The 19,656-nt window shown below is 32.9% G+C and overlaps 1 non-coding gene and 1 pseudogene across 1 annotated transcript; one reads left to right on the top strand and one right to left on the bottom strand.

Annotated features, from left to right (window-relative positions):
* Positions 1-12,667: 12,667 nt before the first annotated feature.
* LOC117909517 lies at positions 12,668-18,451 on the top strand (annotated as a pseudogene).
* A 782-nt stretch (positions 18,452-19,233) lies between these two features.
* TRNAM-CAU lies at positions 19,234-19,305 on the bottom strand. The gene has a single exon. It is a non-coding gene; the product is annotated as a tRNA-Met (tRNA).
* Positions 19,306-19,656: the final 351 nt, after the last annotated feature.

Here is a 19,656-nt window from a genome sequence, read left to right as displayed (position 1 = left end):
GAAAATGTCAATGCAAATCGGCTAAAGAAATTTGGAGATTGCTTGAAATAAGTCATGAAGGAACAAATCAAATGAAAGAGTCAAAAATTAATTTACTTGTTCATAGCTATGAATTGTTTTTAATGAAAGAAAATGAGACTATTGTTGAGATGATCACTAGGTTCATCGACATTGTTAATGGTCTTGAAGCATTGGGAAAGACCTACAAGGAATCCGAAAAGGTGATTCCTATGGAGGAGCTCATAGGGTCATTAATGACATATGAGATCAATTTGGCAAAGAAGCTACAAGAAGGTGAAGACAAAAAAAAGAAGAGCATAGCTCTCAAAGCTACAACTAAGGAAGAAGAAGATGTTGAAGAAGAAAAACCAAGTGAAGAAGATGATGATTTAGCCCTCATCACAAGAAAGCTCAACAAATACATGAGAGGTGAAAGGTTTAGAGGAAGAAGGTTCACCTCTAGAAGAGACTTTTCTAAAAAGGAATCTTCATCTCATGGTGACAAGGAGAAATGGGAAGAGAAAAGAGATTTGGTGTGTTTCAAATGCAAAAAACCGAGACACATTAAATATGATTGTCCTCTCTACAAAAGTGAAGCCAATAGGAGAATGAAGAAGGAAATGATGGCCACTTGGAGTGAAAGTGAAGAATCCTCTAAAGAAGAAAAGGAGAAAGAAGTGGCAAACATATGCTTCATGGCAATAGATGAACTTGATGAGGTAAACTCTAACTTTAGTGATGAAGGTATGCATGATGTTTTTGAAGAATTGTATGAGGATTTTGAAAAACTTAGTTTGAAAAATAATTCTCTTAAAAAGAAAATTTAATAACTTGAAGAAGTGAAAGAAAAATTTTCAATTGTTGAAATTTCTAAAACTCATCTTGAAAATGAAAATGAGATTTTGAGAAAGAAAAATGAATGGTTGACCTCCTCTCTCTCAATATTTCCTTGTGGACAAAAATATTTTGAAATGATTCTAGCTAGCCAAAAATGTGTTTTTGACAAACAAGGGCTATGATTCAAATCTTCAAAAAATCAAAAGTATTTTAAAAACTATTTTGTAAAATAATCCACAAGTACAAGTCCTTCCACAACTTGCAACTTTTGTGGAAGATGAAGGCACGTTAGTGATACATGTCCTTTAAGAAATGGTTCTCAAAAGAATTCAAATGCAAAAGCTAAAAAGGTTTGGATTGAAAAATCCAAGGTCACTAATCCTCAAGGACCCAAAAAGATATGGGTACCTAAATCAACTTGAGTTTTATTTTGTATGGTTCAAAGAAGGATAAGTGGTTCTTGGATAGCGGATGCTCAAGACACATGATCGGAGATGAATCCAAGTTTTTTTTCCTTACAAAGAGAAATGGAGGATATGTTACCTTTGGAGACAGTGCAAAAGGAAGAATCATTGGTCAAGGCAACATTGGTAATGACACATCCTCTCTTATTGAAAGTGTTTTATTAGTGGATGGTTTAAAACATAACCTTTTAAGTATTAGTCAACTTTGTGACAAAGGTTTTAAAGTGATTTTTGAAACATCTCATTGCATCATCAAGGACATTCAAAATGATAAAACCATCTTCATGGGCCATAGATGTGATAATGTTTATGCTATAAATATTTCAAAATATGATGGCCATGATAGATGTTTTTCAAGCATGCATGATCAAAGTTGGTTGTGGCATTGGAGGTTGGAACATGCTAACATGAACCTCATTTGCCAACTCAACAAAGATGAACATGTTAGAGGCCTTCCCAAAATTAATTTTCAAAAATACAAAGTTTGTGAAGTTTGTCAAGTGGGAAAGCAAATCAAAAACTCTTTCAAAAACAAAAACTTCATTTCCACATCTAGGTCACTTGAGTTGTTGCATATGGATTTATTTGGTCTCTCTATGACACTAAGTCTTGGAGGAAAGTCTTATGCATATGTTATTGTGGATGACTTCTCTAGATACACATGAGTCTTATTTTTAAGTCAAAAGAATGAAGCCTTTTATGAGTTTTCAAAGTTTTGCAATAAGGTTCAAAATGAAAAAAGTTTTACAATTACTTGTATAAGAAGTGATCATGGGAGAGAATTTGAAAATATTGATTTTGATGAATATTGCAATGAGCATGGTATTAACCACAATTTTTCGGCTCCTAGAACTCCTCAACAAAATGGGATAGTTGAAAGGAAAAATAGAACTCTTCAAAAAATGGCTAAAACCATGCTAAATGAAAACAATTTACCAAAATATTTTTGGGCCAAAGCGGTTAACACTTCTTATTATGTTTTATATAGAATATTATTCAGGCCCATTCTTAAGAAAACTCCCTATGAGCTTTGGAAAAACAAGAAACCCAACATTAGCTATTTCAAAGTCTTTGGGTGCAAATGTTTTATATTAAACACCAAAGACAATCTTGGAAAATTTGATGCAAAATCGGATGTTGGAATTTTCCTTGGTTACTCAACATCAAGTAAAGCTTTTAGAGTTTTTAACAAAATAACCATGGTTGTAGAGGACTCCATCCATGTTATTTTTTATGAATCTACCAATTCTCTCCAAGCAAGAGAGATTTTTTTATGATGATTTAGGTTTTGAGACCTCAATGGGAAAATTGCAAATTGAAGATAGAAGGCAACAAGAAGAAATTAGAGAGGATCCCAAGAAAGAAAGAGGAATCACCATTGGCACTACCCCCTCCTCCACAAATGCAAGGTGAATCAAGCCAAGACCTTCCTAAAGATTGGAAGTTTATCATCAACCACCCACAAGATTAAATTATTGGTAGTCCATCTAGTGGGGTAAGAACTAGATCACCTCTTAGAAATATTTGCAATAATCTTGCTTTTACCTCTCAAATTGAGCCTAAAATTATAAATGATGCTTTAGTTGATGAAAATTGGATGATTGCTATGCAAGAAGAGTTAAATCAATTTGAAAGAAGTGAAGTATGGGAATCAGTACCAAGACCTTCAAATCAAAGTGTTATTGGAACTAGATGGGTATTTAGAAATAAGATGGATGAAAATGGCATAATTGTTAGAAATAAAACAAGACTGGTAGCCCAAGGTTTTAATAAAGAAGAAGGGATAGATTATGAAGAAACCTTTGCCCTGGTAGCAAGCTTCGAAGCCATTAGGATGCTACTTTCCTTTGCATGTTTTAAAGACTTTGTTTTATATCAAATGGATGTGAAAAGTGTTTTTTTTTTTTAATGGCTTTATAAATGAAGAAGTATATGTTGAACAACCTCTCGGTTTTCAAAGTTTTAACTTTCCTAACCATGTTTTTAAACTTAAAAAGGCACTTTATGGTTTAAAACAAGCACCTAGAGCATGGTATGAAATATTGAGTAAATTTATTTTGGAAAAGGGTTTTAAAATGGAAAAAATTAACACTAATCTTTTCATAAAGACCAAAGAAAATGATATGCTCTTAGTTCAAATATATGTTGATGATATCATTTTTGGTGCTACTAATGTTTCTCTTTGTGAAGAATTTTCTAAGTGCATGCATAGTGAGTTTGAAATGAGCATGATGGGAAAACTCAACTTCTTCCTTGGACTTCAAATCAAGCAACTAAAGGAAGGAACCTTCATCAATCAAGCAAAGTATATAAGAGATCTTCTCAAAAGGTTCAACATGGAAGAAGCCAAAATAATGAAGACTCCAATGAGCTCATCCAACAAGCTTGATAAGGATGAGAAAGGTAAATCCATTGACTCAACAATGTATAGAGGCATGATAGGTTATTTGCTATATTTGACCCCTAATAGACCCGACATTATGTATAGTGTATGCTTGTGTGCTAGATTTCAATCTTGCCCTAAAGAATCTCACTTAAGTGTTGTAAAACGAATTCTTAGATATTTGAAAGAGACAATGGACATAGGCTTATGGTATTCTAAGAGTGATAACTTTGAATTAATTGGATTCTCATATGCCGATTTTTCCAGTTGTAGGGTTGAAAGAAAAATCACTAGTGGCACTTGTCATTTCCTAGGACACTCTCTTGTTTCATAACATAGTAAGAAGCAAAATTTGCTAGCTTTGTCAACGGCGGAAGCTGAATACATAGCAGCCGGTTTATGTTGTGCACAAATTCTTTTGATGAAACAAACACTTAATGATTTTGATTTATCTTTTGAGCATGTTCCTATTAAGTGTGATAATACTAGTGCCATAAATATTTAAAAAAAATCTCGTACAACACTCTAAGACTAAGCATATAGAGATTAGACATCATTTTCTTAAAGACCATGTACAAAAGGGTGACATAACACTTGAATTTGTAAGCACAAAAGATTAACTTACCGATATATTTACAAAACCTCTAAGTGAAGAACAATTTGTTGATATTAGAAGACAACTAGGGGTGATTTCTTTATGATCTAATGATTGCTTAATGAATATACCTTCTGATTGCATGAATTTCATGTCATATGCATCATATAGACATATACTTAGATAAATGGTCAAATTTTGACCAAAAATCAAAATTCTATTGGCATTGGGCATAATAAATTGGGGATTTCAACTAAAGGGGGGGGGGGGGGGGGGGGGGGGGGGTGTTAGAAAACGATAAAATGCACAAAATGTGAAAAGTCAAACTTGTTGACAACGTTCATCGGGGCTGGGAATTTAAAGAGACTCCCGCGCTTCGTTTTCTTCATTGTTCTCCTCCATTTCTATAGGGCTTTTCAAATTTCTACTTCTAGAAACCAGTTTGAGCAAGATTTGGACCAATTGAAGGCTTTGTGAAATAAAACTTATTAGATGCAAAATATAATATCTTAACATTTCATGTGAAAAGTCAAACTTGTTGACAACGTTCATCGGGGCTGGGAATTTAAAGAGACTCCCGTGCTTCATTTTCTTCATTGTTCTCCTCCATTTCTATAGGGCTTTTCAAAATTCTACTTCTAGAAACCAGTTTGAGCAAGATTTGGACCAATTGAAGGCTTTGTGAAATAAAACTTATTAGATGCAAAATATAATATCTTAACATTTCATGGAGATTGTGAGGTTGAAAATTTTCTAGCAAAAGTAATGTTTGTAAAGTCAAAAAGTCAATTTTATTGAAGATAATGTTTTAGAAAGATAAGTTTTACCTATTATTATAATGAATATTTTTGGTTTTGAAGAATTAATTATATTGGTAAAAATATAGGTATATAATTTAGTATTATTAGCAGTTAAATTTTGTTAAGACATAGGAAATTTAATTTAGGGAATAAAAAAAATGCAAAGTTTAAAACACAAATAAATATAATAATAATAATAATAATAATAATAATAATAATTTATTTTTTGAAAAACAAACAAAAGAAAGGGAAAGAGAAATAGTGAAAAGTTCAAAACCATTTGATAAAAAAAGGGAAAAAAAAAAAAGAGACAAAGAAGTTCATGTTTAGTAGAGAGGTGAGACAAAAAAAAAAAAAAAAAAAAAAAAAAAAAAAAAAAAACAGAAAGAAAGAAATAAAATGGAGAGTTCCATACCATGGATCTTTGGAAGACCGTGTGATAGAACATGACCTATTTTGTATGAAAATTTAGGAGGACGTTCTACTTATGTAGGAAACATTGATATAAAGTCTAATTTTAAAGTTAATGGTTGGATTCTTGATTTTTGATAGGGTGGTATATCCTTAAAAATTTTATTTAATATATTTTAGAAGAAAAAAATCATAGTTATTGATGTTGTGGAATAGATCTACTTATATAATTGTGATGCCTACATGTGATTTGGTATATGAGTGTTGTTTAAATTTTGTTTTCTTAGTAATTTTATGAATTTTTTTTTTTTTATGTTAATGAAATAATGGTAGAGGAAAATGAAATGATCATTAGTTGATAATTTAATTCATAATTAATAATTTCAATATATATGTATGTATGTATTTATGTATAATAATGAGAAATAGAAAAAGATGATGAAAAAAATTTAATTCATAATTAATAATTTCAATATATATGTATGTATGCATTTATGTATAATAATCAGAAATAGAAAAAGATGATGAAAAAAGGCTTGGGAAAAGTATTAATTAAGAATAAGAGCAAGATCTTTAATGTAAAAGACATAAAAATTCACCTCGAAAGACTTTGAATGGAAAGTGTATTTGGGTACAAACACATATCTTTGAGTGAAATCAAGAGAAAAATAGTGCATTTTATGATTGAGTGTATCCATTTTCATTTGCATTTTCTATTAATTATCAAGATATGTGTATGTTATATATTTGGGTTAAAATAAAATATTTGGATTAATGTTTAAATGTCCATTTTTATTTTAACATTTGATTATTACTTTTTAACAATTTTGGCTATATTTGGTTGGCTAGATATGATAGAATATGATATGTATATCTTAAGATATCATACTCTATTAGATAGGAAATGCATATTAGAATATGATTTCTAATGGGATATGATATATTTGGATATTATATTCAATTGACATAATATCCTAAGATAGCATATCGAATGGAATATGTTACATTATATTATGTTCATATTTAATTTGTGAAAACAAATAAAAAAAATGGAATATGTATTATTTTTCAATGTTTAAAATAAGAATTATATCGCATTACAATATTTTTCTATTTAAAAAAGTAAAATTCCTTTTATGTTTAACAATATTCATGATGAAAATATTTAAACTTTATAATTTTTTTTTCTATTATGTTATTCAATATATAAAAATACTATATATAATACACATTAATATTATTTTATAATTCCTTTATAGTTTTTTAACAAAAATTTAATTTATAATTAAAAAAAATTAATTTGGAAGATAAATATATGAAAAAAAAATATTATACATGGGATATCGATATCCTGTATCTTAGTATAGGATTAACATATACCATGTGGAAGAGATATAAAAAAGAGGGTGGATGATATATCCCACCATTTATCTTATCCCATGTTTGGTTGATGATGTGATAGGATATAATATCCATATCTTATCCTATCATTATATATCCAAGCAACCAAACATGACCTTTAGGTATTAGACACCCTACTAAGCAACGTGGAAATATTCATCCCTTTCTCTTTAATACATATATATTAAGATACAAATATTATTTATAAGGACCCATAGGTGAATATATCAAGGAGGGTTTTAGAATATCCTAGGAGATTCAAGAGTTACTTAAAAATATTAGTGCTCACTTGTGTTAAACTTTTGGACATGTATTCATTTGGTAAATTTGGGTAAATGAAATGTCATTACACTTTGGTTGGTTGTAAATGAACTATAGGAACATTTTATTTAGAAATGATTGTAGAGACTTGGATGATTATCTTAAGTTGGACATTAATACCATTTATAAGCTAGTGAAACCTAATGGTAGGAAAATTTTATTTAATTAAAATTTTAGTTTAGCAAATTTTATTAAAAATTAAATTATGATTTGTTCTAAGATAAAAAAGAAATTTTGGGTGTACAGGTTAACTGTTAATTTGAGTAAGAGTAACCATAAGGGTCAAACCTTTAACCTAGGGTTAGGGTTAAGTTCCGAGTCACTTAGAATTTGGGTTATAATAATGTGGTATCAAAGCCAAGGTTGCAACAGTACCTTGGGGGTACTATTTATGTGTATTATTCTATTTATGGATTTATTTATTTGTTTATATTTTTATTTATTTATTTATTATGGACTTGTATTTGATGACCTTTTTGTGGTAGTGATTGTTGATGGAAGTAACATGTGATACCATAATGACTATGATGGTTATGGCTATATGAAAATTGTCATAGATATTAAAATTCTTAGATTATTTTATGTGAATCTGTTTTTGCTCACCTTGAAGTGTGATTGGATTAGGTCTTATCATGTATTTGAAAATGGTAGGAAAGACACAAATCATAATAGAGAGAGATGAAATGGATTTAGTTATAGCAGAATTAAGAGAAGCAATAAGGGAACTACGAGAAACTACTCAACTACTAAGAGGTTAGAGTTAGGAAATTAGGGGTATCTAGACCTAAGAAGATTTTAATCATTCTTAGAGGAGAGTTCACCTAACTACGACAATTATGAGTCAAATGGAGGCTATGAAGAGATTCATGGTGAGGCAACCCCTATAATTTACTAGGGAACCAAATGCTATGGTGGCAAAAAAATTTGTTGAGTATAAAAAGAATATTAGAGGGTTTAGACATTCCTAAAGAGAGAATAATGAGTTTGGTGATGTATATGTTGATGAATAAAGTAGGCCTTTGGTGGGAGACAGTAAAGAGAATATATAACAAATTAGCGATGATTTGGAGCAATTTGAGAGGATCTTTTTAAATAAATATTTTTTGGAAGTGGCTAAGCATGCTGAGAATGAATTTTGAGTATCTCATCTATGGGACCATGATAGTGTTGGAGTATGGGTCATGTTTTTCTAGATTGTCCATATTTTCTTTAGGCATGACTAGTGAGGAAACAAAGAATGAAAAGATCTTCCAATAGGGATTAAGGCCTACTATAAAAAAAAAATGGTGGTTCTATTAGCTGTAAGGTACTTTAAGTTAGTCAAAAGAGTCTTGATGGTTGAATAAGATATAGATGATATCAACAAAATTCGAGAATAGAGGGGAGATAGGAAGGGAAACCAAAAAATAGGGAAAAAAAAAAAATCCTAGAAGAGGCCTTAGAATCAATAGCAAAGGAAATAATACCAATACTATGATGAACATCTATCATTTTATGTTGGGAGTGAATAAGGTGTTCAAAGGGTAGTAACCATTTATGGAGGGTTTGCTCATTGAGAGGTGCATCTTAGACCCAATTTCAACCCTTAACAAAAATGAACCTTACCTTTTCAACTTCCCTAAGTTCAATTGCCTTACTACCAAGCATCCTTGTTACCCTCATCAATGTAGGGAACCAAAACATCTACTACAAGTAGTCGGGCTAGATCATTTCAAGGGTCAAGTGTTAAAGGAAAAAGGAGACAAGAATCAATTAGAGTTTTTGCACTAACCCTAACAAAATAAACAAACGAGGTCATTTTGGTGGAAAGTATGATTTTAATCGATAGAACTTGAATGCATGTTTTGTTTGATGCGGGTGCAAGACTTTTTGTTATCTCTGTGTCTTATGCATACGCATTAGGGTTGAAAGGGTAGAAAACTTATTATACATTAAGTCCCATATCGACATGAATTCTAGAGTTGACGCAATATGTAAAGGGTGTGTTATCACCTTGGCGATTGGAGTGCTTTAGGTTGATTTGAGGGTTCTAGACATGACTATATATGCTGTTATCTTAGGTATGGATTGGCTAGGAGTGTATATAGAGGACTTATTGATTATCATCACTGTAAGATAATATTTTGTTTGCTAGATGGATTCAAGATTTGTTTTGCTGGAAGTATTAATTTACCATTTACACTGTCCAATCCACATTATCAATATGTGTTAAGGAAAGGATCAATAAGTTTTCTACCATGTCTCCATAGTAGGAAAAATACCTAAAATAACATTAAAGAAATTCCAACGGTGTGGAAGTTTCATAAGATAATTCTAAATGAACTATCAAGTTCACCAATGCATAGAGTTTGATTTTTGTATCAAGGTATATCCAAGAACATATCTTATTTCAATGGCACCCTATAGGATGACTCCTCTTAATTGGAAGGAATTGAAAACTTAGCAAGAGAAATTGTTGAATAAAACCCTTATTTGACTAACTACATCACCATGGGGATGTAGGGAAATATGGATTATCCATTCTTTGGCCTTAGATCAGCTAGGTGCAAGAAAAACATTCTTAAGTTTATAGATCTATGCACAACAGAAAAAATAGGTATCAAAACAACATTGATCTAGAAGAAAAGTGTATTACCTTAAATCTGGATGTTCCCAGATCAATTCCTATAAGTGTAGAAAGCTCTAGATCCACATAAGATCTCGTAAACTCAATCTTCTACTTGATGCCCTTTTCTAAATCTTAACATAGAAGGATGGAAAACTTTGAGAGGGTTGTGACTAGTGTTCTCTATCTCTCAAATGTACAAAAGAAAGAGTGAATGGTAACATCAAGTTCTAACCCCCAAAAGGTGGGTATTTATAAGCTTCTAGTGGGTTTAAGTGTCTTAAGCCCAAATGTTTTCAAAATTGCCTCGTTTGTTGTCTTATTTTTTACATCCCAAATGTTTTAGTAAATCTAGACTTTTTGGCTTGTTAAAAAATCTTTTGAAACTTGGATTGTGTTTCAGACTTCTCAAATATATCAAAGAATTTTTGTTTTATTGAATAAGTCATCTCCAAGTTTATTAAATAAATTGGTTTGACAAATCAATCATAGTTCTTTTTTATTTATTTATTAATTTTGATGTATTTTTCTCTATTCCAGACTTCTTAAATAAGCTTGTAAGCTTTGCTTTTATTTGAAGATCATTTGTCAAGCTTATGAATTAATTCCATCTTTTCATGCTTTCTATATTGACCTAAGTCTAGAGTTGTGAATTGTTCTTTAAAGTCTAGGTTAATTGGTGAATGTTTAGGCTCCTTGGAATTTTGTAATGTATTCTAGACATCTTGAGATGTTGTAGAATTTTTGTTTTGATTTTTATCTCACTTTTATGTTTATTGAATAATTCAATCTTTGCATGACTTGTTGTCCTAACCTGCTTTTGTGCATAAAAGCTTGTGAACTAATCACCTACTTGTAAGGAACACATGACTTGGATTTTTCATGCACGAGAGAGAATTTTTTAGTAGAAAGTTCATGTGTTTTCAAGATCTTCTTCATTGACTAGATTTGATGTGGGAACATCTAAATCAAAGGTAAAGTTTTCAAAACTCTTGGATTTATTGTTTTAATGTATATATGCTTCTGTTGCTATTAGATCTAGCATCTTGGTATGATAGATGCAAGCACCCTTGAGATCCAAAGTTAGCTTGGAATAGATTTTTTATTTTTTATTTTTTTAAATATCCCAACAAATTCCTCTAATAGGGGTCATGCCGCACCACTCAATAGACTACTATTATTGTAGTATCCAACTAATATATACACCAATGGAGAATGACTAGTAGACCACCATCAATATGTCAAACACTCTCTAGTTATTAGGTGTGAGCTAATCAATGTCATAGGGGCTAATTCTAAAGTCTCTTGTGAAGTCGTATAGTTGGGAAACTGCAATCAAAGTTCTATAAAACAATACCCAATACAAGGCCTTTGGGAGACTTCCTTGTTTGAGGTGGAGTCAACAAATATAGTGTGGTATGATTGATATTAATCATGTTCTTAGTGAAATTTCTTTTAATTAATTTAATAAGAAACTCTATTTTAAATTATTTCTCTCTAAAGCTCAACATATAGTAAGCCAAACTTGGGAGAAATCCTTAGTGCATTGGCTTTTCTAATGGCAGCTTTATTTTTAATATTTTATGCTTTTGGTTGATAATTGTTACTATCTTTTTTATCTTAGTACTGGTGCAAAGTCAGTGTGTACAAGGGGTCCTAACATGAATTCACAATCATCTGAGTAAGAAAAGACATAGGAGCATTCCCAGGCACACCACACTCGACTTCAAGAAATTAGAATATTTGGGGAAGATTGCTTGTAACTCTAATACATATAAATCAACATTACTAAAGATTAAGAGTTTGTTTAGTAGTGATTTTAGGAAGCGTTTCTAACATTTTTAACATTTGAAATTTTTTATCTTTCAAGTATTAGAAAGACTAGAAACATTTCCTAAAATCATTGTCAAACACACTCTTAAAATGCATTTAACAATGTTTTATTTGAAGTGTTTTTAGTAAAAAAAAAAAAAAAATTCTCTAAAAGTGATTTTAAGAAAATCACTTATTAATTGTTTTACTTATAAGTGATTTTCCTATACTATAAGTAACTTTCCAATACTATAAGTAACTTTTCAGATTTTAAAAGTATTTTTAAAATTTTGTCAAACATCTATTTTTTTTTTTTTTTTTCTAAAACACTTTCTATCTTAAAAGCGCTTCCTAAAACCACTATCAAACGGACTTTAAATAACACTTTAATACACCAGTAGATCAAATCAACATATTTAGCTAGATCTAGTGTATTCTTTATGAAAGGTGAGACATTTTTCCGAAAAAAGTTCTCACAAGGATTTGTTTTTACCTATTATGAAAAGATAACATACTCTCAACAATGAAACGCATTGGACATATCCAATATATGGCTACTCCTAAGCAATGATTAGACGAAGCTGAGGCTATTCTCAAACTCATCTATCTATATGACTTTTCCTTTGTATAAAGAATTTAGCTTTTATCTAATTTCTGAAGTTCAAATGATATTTTGTATTTAATTTTATTCAAATTTTAAATAAATTCAAATTCATTCAGACTTCAATTAAAATAAAATAAAATAAGTAACCTAATGTAACCATAAGTTAGATCGATATTTTGCTATAGGACATTTTGAATAAATTTTTAAACATTTATCCAAAAATTTAGTATTAATAAAAATCAAGGAAATTACAAAATTATTTTTTATGTACACTAGAGATAAAGAGAGTTTATGGCTAGAAAAACAATATGGGATGGTAGACCATTCAACCTTAGAACATTCAAAGTTGAAGAGACTTTGTGAATTATTAGATATGGTATAGTAGATCATTCTTCATCCCTTGAACTACTTTGTATCTTAGCACAGAACCAAAAATGGCAGATGAAATAGTTTTGTTGGATTTCTAGATTAGCATGTTTTGTATGAGGGTCAGAATTGCATTAGCAGAGAAGGGTATCAAGTATGAAAACAGATAAGAGGACTTGAGAAGCAAGAGCCCTCTCCTTCTTGAAATGAACCCAGTTCATAAGAAAATCCTAATCTTGATCCATAACGGCAAACCCATTTGTGAATCATTGATAATAGTTTAATATATTGATGAAGTTTGGAATGATAAGTCTCCATTGTTGCCCACTGATCCTTACCAGAAAGCTCAAGCTAGGTTTTGGGCTGATTACATCAACAAGATGGTAAGTCTTTTCTGCTATTCATTCAAAATTATATGTATCAGCCAGTTTAAGCTTCTTTCCGGACAATGAATTCTTGTTTAATTTGAAAATTAATGTTATTTTGCTACTTACTTATCATGTCTTTTTAATTAGTGGTGTTCCTTAGTGTTGATCTATATTATGTGGGATTTGTTTGTGGTTGTCATATCTCTGAGGGTTTGCCTTTCTGTTGTAATATGTGACTCATATTTAAGCAAAAGACATATGGGGAAAGGGCGGTACGGTTTAGGGGTATTTTTAGAATTTTATTCCTAAGGGTTAGTATAAATACTCTTTTATGTAACCCTAATTTGGTACATAGTGAAAGCCCTATTCCCTATTCTAGTGGACGTAGGCAATTTGTCGAACCACGTTAAATCTACATGTTCTTTCTTTCTCGTTTTCCCTAATTTTTTCACCATAAATCGTTGCATGGATTCCAACAATTGGTATCAAAACTCTAGGTTCGATGTCTGGGATTTCTTCTGCGAAGTTTGATGTGGTAAAGTTCAATGGATTTAGGAATTTCGACCTATGGCAAAGAAGGGTTAAGGATCTATTAGTGCAACAACGTATGGTGAAGGCGTTATATGGAACACAACCAAAAGGAATGAACGATATGGATTGGAATGATCTAGAAGTGAAGGCTGCGGCAACGATCAGGCATTGTTTGGCTGATGATGTGATATACCATGTTATGGATGAGGAATCACCGATGGCAATCTGGTTGAAGTTGGAAAGTCAATATATGTCTAAGTCGTTGACGAACAAGTTGTATCTTAAGTAGAAACTGTATGGTCTTAAGATGGTAGAGGGCTTAGATCTAAGCCAACATATCAACGTGTTCAATCAAATCATTAGTGATTTGAAGCGAATTGATGTGAAGTTCGAAGACGAAGACAAAGCGTTGATGTTACTGAATTCCCTTCCTGCTTCTTCTACGTATGAAAATCTAGTTACAACTCTGATGTGGAGGAAATAAACTCTTGATTTGGAGGAGATCATGAGTGTTCTTTTAGGATTCAATAAGAGGAAGAAAGCTAATGATGAGAGCTCTCAGGGTGAAAGGCATGTGGCAAAGAGTAATCAGGAATGTGGGAGAAACAAATTCTGGAGTGAATAGAGTAATAATAAATCTCAATCTAAATCCAGGAAGAGAAAGAACATATAATGTTATAAGTGCGGAAAAAGGGGCACATGAAAGGAGATTGTCCAGAGAAAAAGAAATAGGGCTCGGTATCGAAAAATAAAGAGAGTTCATCAAAGTCTGCGAATGTAGTGGCAGAAGAAGACTCGGAGAGTGGTGATGGTGATATGCTGTCAGTTTCATCTAGTTCAAATCATCTTACAAATTCGTGGATCTTGGATTCAACATGCTCTTATCATATGACACCCCAAAAAGATTGGTTTAACACATACAGGTCAGTAAATTATGGTTCTATTCTGACGGTAATGACGTTTCATGTAAAGTTGTTGGAATAGGGAATATCAGAATTAAAATGTTTGATGATGTTGTTAGAACATTGTGTGATGTTACACATGTACCCGATTTAAGGAAGAATTTGATTTCTTTGGGGACTTCAGACTATAATGGGTTTAGTTACAAATCTATAGGTGGAGTAATGAAAATGAGCAAATATGCTATGACAGTGATGAAAGGGCAGAAACTAGCACAAAATATTTATAAATTGTTAGGTACCATAATTGTAGGTGGAGTTGCAACCGCAAAGTCTAAGTCAAACAGTACAGTTTTGTGGCATATGTGGTTAGGGCATATGGGTGAGCGTGGGATGATGGAGCTTCATAAGAGAAATATGTTGAAGGGTATCAAAACATGTAAACTTGATTTCCGCAAGTATTGTGTTTTTAGGAAACGGAATAAAGTGCAGTTCAAGATAGCCACACACAAGACAGAGGGTTTCTTGACTATGTTCATACAGACGTTTGGGGACTAGTAAGGGTAGCATCATTGGGAGGAAATATGTATTTTGTGAGTTTTACTGACGATTACTCACGAAAGGTTTGGGTGTACTTCATGCGACACAAGTCAAAAATGTTTGCCAAGTTTAAGTGTGGAAAGTTGAAGCAGAAAACCAGACAGTGAGAAAGATAAAGTGCCTCAAGTCAGATAATGGTACTGAGTACACAGATTCAAAGTTCACAGAATTGTGTGAGCAACATGGGATTAAGAGACACTTCACAGTACGCAAGACACTACAACATAATGGTATAGCAGAAATGATGAACAGAACAATAGTTGAAAGAGCTCGATGTCTCAGATTGAATGCATGCCTTGAAAAGAAATTTTGGGCAGATGTAGTGAACATTGCACGTTACTTGATCAATAGGTCACCCAGAGCAGCATTAGATGGGAAAATAACAAAGGAGGTATGGACAGGCAGTCCAGTAGATTATTCTGGTTTGAGGGTATTTGGGTGTCCAACCTATGTGCACATTCCTAATGAGAAGAGATCAAAGTTTGATGCGAAGTCTAGACAGTGTATCTTTCTGAGGTATCAGAAAGGGGTGAAAGGCTTCAAGCTCTAGGATCCAAAGGCAAATAAGGTGGTGATCAATAGAGATGTGGTTTTTGATGAGAAACCTATGTTACAGTGTACTCAGAAATGAGAGAAAATTGCAACAGTATTGAGCAGCTGATACAGGTGGAATTAGAGACCCATGATATAGAGGATCATGCTCGGAATACAGGGAAGTCTAGTTCAAAAGATCAGTAGCATCACAGTATAGCCATAGACAGACACAGTCGTACTATTAAGCCACCTACTAGGTATGGTTTTCAAGATTTAGCTTCTTATGCATTGATTACTAGTAGTGGGGATCCTACTACCTTTCAAGAGGCAATACACAACCAAGAGAAAAGTAGATGGATGAGTGTTATAGTGGAGGAGATTCAGTCTTTGCATAAGAACCAGACGTGGGATTTGGTGGAGCTTCTAGAGGGGAAGAGAGCAATAGGATGTAAATGGGTGTACAAGAAGAAAGAAGCAGTTTTAGAAAAAGAGGGTGAAAAGTTCAAGGCTCTTTTAGTAGTAAAGGGTTACTCACAAAGGAAAGGGGTTGACTATAATGAGATTTTCTCCCTCGTGGTGAGACACACTTCCATCATGACAGTGTTGGGTTTGGTAGCACATTTTGACATGTAGTTGGAGAAAATGGATGTAAAGACAACTTTTCTTCATGGTGATTTGGAGGAGTTGGTCTATATGGTACAACCAGAAAGGTTTATTCAACATGGACAAGAACACTTGGTCTGTAAATTGAGGAAATCACTTTATGGGTTAAAGTAGTGCCCAAGGAAGTGGTACAAGCAATTTGACTCCTACATGATCAGGATTGGCTACAAAAAATGTGAGTGTGATTATTATGTTTATGTAAAGAGCCTAGATGATGATTAATCATTTATTTTTCTATTACTCTATGTGGATGACATGTTAATTGCTGCAAATAGTATGGTTGAGGTCAATAAGTTGAAGTCTTTGTTGAGTAAGGAGTTTGACATGAAGGATTTAGGTGCAGCCAAGAAGATCCTTGGAATGGAGATTCACAAGGATAGAGCTTCAAGGAGATTATGGTTATCTCAGCATAGCTATGGCAAGAGAATATTGGAGAGGTTCAACATGGATAATGCAAAACCAGTAAGTACACCTTTGGCAAATCATTTTAGGTTGTCTACTAGTCAATGCCCAAAGACAGATGACGAAGTAAATGACATGTCAAAGGTTCCATATGCAAGTGCAGTGGGATGCTTGATGTATGCTATGGTTTGTACAAGACCAGATTTGGCACATGCTATTAGGGTGGTGAGCAAGTTTCTATCAAATCTGAGAAGAATGCATTGGGATGCAGTTAAGTGGATTTTTAGATATTTAAGGGATACTACAGACTATGGCATTGCGTTCAACAAACAATAGAGTGATCCTTCAGTTAGAGGATATGTTGATGCAGACTATGCAGGAGACTTGGATGACAGGAGGTCTACCACAGGTTATGTATTCACTCTTAGTGGGGGACCTATTTGTTGGAAGTCTATGATACAGTCTTTAGTTGCAGTATCTATTACTAAGTCAAAATATATGGCAATAGCTGAGGCTGTAAAGGAATCATTATGGTTTACAGGTTTGGTCAAGGAGTTGGGTATTCAGCGAGGTGGAGTTCAATTATATTGTGACAGTCAGAGTGCCATTTATTTGGCAAAGAACCAAGTGTATCATGCAAGGACCAAACACATAGATGTGAGGTTTCACAAGATCAGGGAATTGGTTTCTTTTGGTGAATTGTTACTTGAGAAGGTTCACACCTCTGAGAATGCATCAGACATGTTGACAAAGCCTCTTACCATAGATGCTAGATAGGAGATACCCCAACCTATTGTCACAGGTGGAGTTATAAGCTATGTTTCTTGTCTCCTAAGAGAGAGGGGGGAGGGGGGAGAGAATATTCGCTAAGGTGGAGATTGTTGTAGTATAGGGCTTATATTTGAGCGAAAGACATATGGAGAAAAAAGGGCAAATGCAGGAGCGAAGTGGAGTGGAGTGGAGTGACGACATTTTCCATTCAGGCTTGTATTTCTATTGTTGTGGGTGAATGATAGGTTGGGGGGTGCGGGGGGCAATGCCCTCGGCAGTACGGTTCAGGGTATTTTTGGAATTTTATTCCTAAGGGTTAGTATAAATACCCTTTTATGTAACCCTAATTTAATACATAGTGAAATTCTTCTTCCCTATTCCCTTGGATGTAGACAATTTGTCAAACCACGTTAAATCTGCGTATTCTTTCTTTCTCGTTTTCCCTGATTTTTCACCATAAATCGTTGCATGGATTCCAACACTTCCTTTTTTGCCTCTCCTTATCTCGAAAGACATAGAATTCATTAACAAACAATTTTTTCTAGCTAAAATATTTACCGGACTTGAAGAATTTGGTAATTTTATTATTTGACAATAGAATTTGGCATTTATGGAAATATTGATAGAAGTAGACTCATATCATTATTTTATGAATTACCTTTATTATTGTCATTCCATGTTCTGTCACTCCATGTTCTCTTTTATTCTTTTCCTTGATAAGACTGACCGTGAAATGTAGATATACAACCTTGGGAGCAAGTTGATATGGTCAAAAAAAGAAAATCTGGAGATGCCCAAGAAGGAATTCATAGAATGCCTTAAGCTGCTGGAAGGAGAGCCTGCAGACAAATCCTACTTCGGTGGTGTAAAGTTGGGATTAGTGGACATTGCTCTGGTGCCATTTTGTAGCAGTTTTTACGCATACGAGACCTTTGCCAACTTCAGCATAGAGGAAGAGTGTCCCAAACTGAACTTATGGGCATAGAGGTGCAAGGAAAAGGAGAGTGTGTCCTCTTCTCTCCCTCACCAGCAGAAGGTCTATGACTTTATTTTGCAGGTGAGAAGACAGTTTGGACTGGAGTAGAGAAAAGTATAATATCAAAGGAAAGTTGTTGTATGAGTAAGCACGAATATTGAGGACCATATAATCTTATCCTTCTTGATGAAAAATGCAATCACCTCTGGGCCATATCAATAATTCATCCTACTTTTCAAACAATGATTCCTTTGTCGATTGTCTTTACATTCAATGAAGGAGTGCATGGGTATCTAACATTTGTTGAAACCTTTCTTTGTATGCAACTTGATACTGTCCTTGTTGTAGGAAGGTGAATGACTTGTGGGACATGTGGGAGGCCAAGTCGCGGCTAAACATGAACATGAAATGTGGACTAGGTGTTTTATTTGATAGTGATTGTAGGGAGTTATTTTAGACTAAAAAAAATGTTTTTGAAAAAAAATTAGATGTTTGACAAATTAAATTTAAAAATTATTTTTAAAATTTTAAAAAATTATTTGAAATATTAAAAAATACTTATAATGTTTTTTGGAAAATATTTGATGAATGATTTTCTTAACAACACTTTTAGAAAAAACGATTTCACTAAAAACACTTTAAATAGAAACATTATTAAATACATTCTGAAAAATAATTGCGAATTAAATATATTTTATAAAAATTTTAATTACATATATATATATATATATAATAGAATTTGAGGTGATGTTTTTCCAATAAATTTTAATTATAATTATTTTATTGTTAACTTTTTGGTTTTAACATTTTATTCAAAGTAGGCTCTTATTATGTTCGGCCAAACAAAAAGAGACAAGCAGCGAGCATCAAGGAAAACATCACCCTTTATTTATCAGAGCCAGGTTTCGATCCTGGGACCTGTGGGTTATGGGCCCACCACGCTTCCGCTGCGCCACTCTGATTTATTTGAGAGGTTACTGAAACAAAATATATTTCATCATGTTTTCCATCGTTGAATGTTTTGTTCATATCCAGACGCTGGTTTCGCTCTATGGTTTTTCCGAGAGTCCTACACACTAATCCCTTCAGTAAAATTGAAAATTTTGCCACTCTGTTTGGATTAACAATAGAGGGCTCCGTTATTGGCATTTCCTACTCGTCTCTCTAAGAGCACGGGACACGAATTAATACTATTTAGGTTGATCTAAGGTAGCCTTAGGTGCTTCTTCCATTTGCTCTATGGGATCGAAAATGTGACAGCATCATCAACCGGATAATTGGCTTTTGTATCAACCAACTTATTTTCTATGATA

The sequence above is a fragment of the Vitis riparia genome, chromosome 19, assembly GCF_004353265.1.
Source record: "Vitis riparia cultivar Riparia Gloire de Montpellier isolate 1030 chromosome 19, EGFV_Vit.rip_1.0, whole genome shotgun sequence".
Taxonomy (NCBI): domain Eukaryota; kingdom Viridiplantae; phylum Streptophyta; class Magnoliopsida; order Vitales; family Vitaceae; genus Vitis; species Vitis riparia.
This window is presented reverse-complemented; position numbering and strand designations above follow the sequence as displayed.